The following is a 6,530-nucleotide window of genomic DNA, read 5'->3' as shown; positions in this document are numbered from 1 at the left end:
AATGGAACAGAGCCTTAATTAGTATCATTGGTAACACCTGTGAAGGAAGTAAGGAAGGGGCCCAATTCATTCCCAATATGGCTGCTGTGCATAGAGCCTATTATGTTATCCCTGTGACTGCTAGTATCAGTATTTGAGTGAGAGGGGTCACACCACATCAGTGTGTATGTGTACGAGAGAGCACCATATCATCACTGTTGGTTGGGAATCTTGTAGGTGCAAAACCAGAGCTGGATCCCTGAACAGGAAATTTGGTCGACTGAGACCCATCGTTCCAGAGCCTGATCCTGAATTTCAGAAGCTGAACCAAAAAGCCCCCTTTGCTTCTTTCAGTTCACTCTCAGTTAGAAAGGTGTAGTGATATTGTGTGGTTTGTCAGGACCACACCATCGTTGTGAAGTTGTTGCTGATGAGACAAATACTATACTTGAAACATTGCAAAAATATTCAGTTACTTTATTCTTTTTCTCGGCAGAATTCATGTGAAATGGTTTGGGGTTTTGTCGGAGAGTGTCTTTTCAAGTATAGCCTTTCTACACTGTGCAGCTTTTGCTGATGAGACAAATGCATTTTATTTCCCATTCGACTTGACAAAAAAGAATGAATCGTATGCTGCCATGGGCATCCCTGTGTTTAATTCATGCGTGATTTGTAGGGTTCAGGGTTCACATTTAAACCAGTAAACCTGAGTCTGTTTGGACGGTGGGCGATACAAAAGAATGCATTTGTCTGGGTGTTCATCTATCACGGTCAATCAAACCCCAAAGCTTAAGCCCCTCGGGATCCAGCAGATGAGACATGTGAGTCCACCCTGCTCTATAACAACTGTATTTTAAAAATGCTACAATGTCCCAATAGTGCCTAAAACACGCACACACGCAAATTTGAACCCGGTTTCCTGCACAAGTAATGCATTTGAGTCAGATTCTGTGTCTATTGGTGAGACATGACACAATCTGAATGTCTTAAAAGAAGAGCAGGGAAACAAAATACAACCGACCCAATTGCATACGTTTATATATTAACATAATCTACCATACAGACACAATTACATTTTATTAATAAAAAAAAGTTACATAGTGCCGCTTCAAGTTGGCCATGTCTGTAATGAAAATTTTAAAATATATATTTTCATGTTTTATTATTATTTTAACGACTTGGTGTTTTAACTAACCCTGGTGTTCCTATTTTGGGAAAGTCATTAGATTTTCAAAAGTTTTCAAAAATCTACAAACTCACAACACGTCGGTATGCAACATGTTGAGAGCCATCAAATAACAAGCTATTTTCAAACGCAATTGAAAATGTTTTTGAAAATATAAAACGAAAACAAAAATATTGCTTAAGACTTAAAGGAGAATTTTGGACTTTATGGTTTTGGACACCAAGTTTTATTACCTTTTCTATGATGTTATGATATCTTAGGATGAATGGTACAGTAGAAAAATGTCATAACTCCACCCCTGGTCCGCCACAGCTTAAAAAGGTGCGCGGATAGGCCTTAGGTTAGATCACATATTTTATAGTTTCATAGTGACAGAACACTGTCCAAAAAAACAAAAACAAAACAGAAGTCTCGCTAGACAAGACTGAAATCTCATCTAGCGAGAATTCTGTTTTTTTTTTGTTTTTTTTTGGTTGCATAGTGTTCTGTCACTATGAACATCAGATCTAAAAACTAAAAAAAATAAAAAAGCTATTAAAATATGTGATCTAACTTAAGGCTTGTCCACTTCAACTGTAAGTGAGATTCCCCATTCTAGTGAATGAGGCAGCTTAGAGGGCTTTTAAGCTGTGGCGGACCAGGGGTGGAGTTATGAAATTTTTCTACTGTACCATTCATCCTAAGATATCATAACATCATAAAAAAGGTAATAAAACTTTAGTCCAAAATTCTCCTTTAAGGCTAAAGATGGTTACAAGAGGCCAGCATTAAAGTCCATAAAGAACGGAAAAGGCTTGCACACTTAACAGACGGACGTTGAGGCTCTTTGGACGCAAACATTTAGAATATTTAGTGCAAAAAAACGGCATCACTAAATGCAGGTTTTGCCCATGTTGGCTATAAGTAGGCAGTAGGCCTATCAGCTGATAGGCAGAGAAGCCGGTGGAGGTCTGAGTGCCATCAATCAGCCCATTAGCCTGGGCAGCGTTCCTTTTCGGGTATATGATCCGGTCGGGAGCGGACCGGATCGCGACAAACCGGAAAAACGTCTCACCCCAAAATAGGTCCGTCCTATAAAATCCTTGATGCGGCGTAGTTTAGCTTATTTTTAAAATATAAATGTGAGTGTACTTTCCGGAGACTATTGATGTGCCGTGGCAGACCTGTCACTCTTGGTTCAATAAAACCCTAAAGTCCAGTTTATAGACGACATACACAGAAATTACCGTTCAAATGCGCAAGGCATCTTTATTGACAAACAAGGGAGATTCCCTCTATACTATGTGAATAAAAGAACAGCAAATTAATGATATTAAAACAATACGACCTGATATATCACGAAGGCAAATCGCTCCACATCTAGGTCTGCATGCAAACAAGCGTTCGGTTGAGCGCCTGGAGAATTCTGAAGTTCTTATCTATAACATTCAGTATATCAACGCTGTGGCTGTCAAGGCCTTCCTTCTTACTAGAGCACAGCTACTGTGCTCCACACTCTATAAAGTAAAGGTTGACGGCCCAAGGTTCCACAATGGACCATCACTATTTAGCGTCTGTATTATCCGTATTATCCCACGGGGAAATTCTATTCCATTTAAATAGGGATTGGGGAACCAAAACAAAGCGGCACCGCATAACCGGATCGCGACAATCCGGAAAGAGGATTCTTTTTTCATTTTTTTTTTCAGTAGGCGTGGCCTAGACCGGATCATATGGGTCTTTAGTAACGCAGACCAGGCTTTCCTCCGAGGTGGAAAGACTGGTGATGCGAGGTTATCAGCCCATAGGCTCTATTCACAGCAGCCATATTATGAAGACATTCACAGGTGTTACCAATGATACTAATGAAGGCTCTGTTCCATTCTGGTCAAACAGAGTCAAGGTGCTGATATTGTGCATGTTGGCTCACTGGAAACACTCTGTTACACCAGTGGGTCTACAGTTGGGGTCCAGGGACCCTCATGGGCTTCCAAATGGGCCCTTATGGGTGTGTAACTCTGAGAGCGTACAAATGGAACAAAATGGACCCGTAAGGGTCCATTTGGTTCCATTTGTACACTCTCAGAGTTATGGGGGTCGTGGAATCCACTGTGCTAGACCACTTGCCTGAACAGTCCTGTCAGCAAAATAATGATTACACAAGCAGCCTTGTCAGAGTCAGACAGACACATATATTAATTGTTTTGCACCCTGTCCGTCCGTGTGTGTCCGTGTCCGTGTCCGTGTGTGTGTGTGTGTGTGTGTGTGTGTGTGTGTGTGTGTGTGTGTGTGTGTGTCCGTGTGTGTGTCCGTGTGTGTGTCCGTGTCTGTGTCCGTGTGTGTCCGTGTCCGTGTGTGTGTGTGTGTGTGTGTGTGTGTGTGTGTGTGTGTGTGTGTCCATCTGTCTGTGACCAGCTAATCTCCGGCACCGTTGGGCAATTTGTGTGCACAGTCTGCACACACTCCCTGGATGCCAGAGCAGAACCTCTGCCCATTTCAGCCAGACCCTGCTGTCTGTCTGTTCTCCTGCCCACTCCCACTGGCACATGGGTACTGAGACCCACTCTCCCACTGGCACAGGTACTGAAACCCACTCTCTGCTTCTTGCACACTGGACCATACCTGCCAACATTAGACTGTGAAGAAAGAAGGAGATTTTCTGGTGGGAGGGCCTGACTTAGTATTCACTTAGTGTGCACTGACTTAGTATTCACTTAGTATTCACTGTCTATTAGTATTCACTGACTACTAGTATTCACTTAGTATTCACTGAGTATTAGTATTTACTTAGTATTATTCACTGACTTAGTATTCACTGCCTTAATATTAACATCATGGCCCTGGCTAAATGTCAGTGGGATGTGTAATAACACCCATGGTGCATGCTCACTTTTACCAGAGTCTGGGTTGAGTTGTCCAAAATGAAGGTGGACGTTTTCAGGAAGGAGGAATTACAAAACAGAAGCACAGCAGGAAAACGGGTAAACATTCAGGAGTCTCCTGAGCCCTGTTAAATTCAGGAGGGTTGGCAGGTACGTATGCACTGGACTGGTACAACCCTACAACATCATTATAGCAGCATATACGTGACACCTCACTGTGACTTGATCAGCCACAGCCAAGATGCAAGACTGACACTTACTGCACCATAGATGTGACTAGTAAGTACATTCACTTTTTATTATATTGTGTATATTACTTTATGTATTATAGTACCCCCCCCCCCCCCCCCCCACAGTTTTCAGTACTTTTACTTCTACTCCACTAGATCTCAGAGGCAAATATTATACTTTTACTCCACTATATTTATTTGAAAACTTGATTAACTAGTTACTTTGTAGATGTTGATTATTATTACAAAACATACATTACCCACTTCAGCCCTCCTCATTTTTATCATTTGAAAATCAAAAATGTTAGAACCGATCTACAAGCTCTGTTATTTTCACAGGATTTGTATACATTTCATTCATTTGAAAACTTGTGAAATGGGACATTCTGCATAATGAGTACTTCCTACTTTTGGTACATTTTGATATCAATACTTTTGTACTTTTACTCAAGTACATTTAGCATTCCGGACTTTTACTTGTAACAAAGTATTTCTAAGTTGCAGTATTGATGCTTTTACTTAAGTAAAGAAATTGAGTACTTTTTCCACCTCTGGTGTTTGTGTGATTGTTGTTGGCCTGTAGACCAGACCACTGCCAACCAGCCTCACTACAAGCATGGAGCTGTCTGTCTCTAAAATAAATGCTTCGTTCAATTTAAGACAATCTCACAGCTTTTGTTGCTAAAACTGAGTTGGAACCATTATAGAGAGTTTAAAGAAAGATCTAATCAGGCATAGATCTCGGGATCCACATCACATAACAGTGTGGCTCCGACATCAGTCAGATGACAGTGTTACAATTACAATCACAACGCGAGGCGTTGTGAGCTTGTAGATCGGCTTGTAGATCGGCTATTTTCACAATATTTACAGAGTCAAACCGTGAGGTTCCCAGTTCGATCCCGGGCTCCCCCAGAGTTAGTGTCGAAGTGTCCTTGAGCAAGATGCTGAACCCCTAATTGCTCCCGATGAGCAGGTTGGTGCCTTGCATGGTTTCCTCCGCCATCGGTGTATGAATGTGTGTGTGAATGGGTGAATGTAATGCACAATCTATGTAAAGCGCTTTGGATAAAAGCGCTATAAATGCACCATTTATTTTGTGCATGTATGTAACTGGCTGTAGTTTTGTTTATATAGCTTTACATGGGTATGTCATTGCATGAAGTTTGTCATTTTGTGGGTTATTGTGTGGGGTGGGAGCGGCCAGTTACAAGAGAGCTTTTGTTTTGTATTTTGTCCTCTGTCTGTGTACTATGGATGAATTTGTTGTACTCTTCTGTTTATTGTATTCTTCATTACTTGTGCTAAGGACCCCCTCAAAAAGAGATGATGTTTCTCAAGGGGTTTATCCTTCTAATAAACTGCGCGCACGCACCAAAAGTTCTATATCCAGTCCAGTGCTTTTCTATTCCCTACATACAAAACAGCCTACCATTACACCTTGTCAACACAATGTTTCCCTCAACACAAGAGTCACAACAGGACTCCTAAAATAATGCTACACTATGGTATTATGAAAACATGATCGTCTTATTTAGTCATCAAATTAGCTTACCAATAGTCAATATGCCACTACCAATATTCAACAAGAGTAGAATAACAGTAAGAATAGTAAACGTATGCAGTAGTAGGCCTATGTCAAAAGCAACATTCAATTTGTGCAGTGTTATTTCAGTAACATTAAAAGTTGAGAAAGTCATCTCACTCAACTAGAGACTAGTAGGTTTTATGTTTGTGATGAGAGACATAATACCACATCTACTAGCACTAAATGGAATAAGCTTTGACAGTAACAAGTAGCCCAATGCCAAGGTTATTTTTTACAGCTAAACATTCAGCCAGTGGTGGGAAAAGTACTCAATTTGTAGAAATACTACTAAGTAACAATTAAAAGTCTGGAATTCAAAATGTACTTGAAGTATCAAAAGTTAAAAGTACTCATTATGCAGGATGTCCCATTTCAGGTTTTCAAATATATATAAAACATCTTTTGAAAATAGCAGATCTACAAGCTCACCATGCGTCGCGTCGCATGGTGAGCTTGTAGATCTGCTATTTTCAAATCGCCGAAATGTATATAGGGCTGAAGTGGGTATGTGTGTTTTGTAATAATAATCCAAATCTACAAAGTAACTACTGTAGTAACTAAAGTTTTCAAATAATTGTAGTGGAGTAAAAGTACAATATATTGAGATGTAGTTGAGTAGAAGTAAAAGTACTGAAAATTGGAAGTACTGACAAACAAACAAACCACACAGGAAGATAATTGATTTT

Source organism: Gymnoscopelus microlampas (assembly GCF_963454915.1).
Source record: "Gymnoscopelus microlampas genome assembly, chromosome: 15".
Taxonomy (NCBI): Eukaryota; Metazoa; Chordata; class Actinopteri; order Myctophiformes; family Myctophidae; genus Gymnoscopelus; species Gymnoscopelus microlampas.
This window is presented reverse-complemented; position numbering follows the sequence as displayed.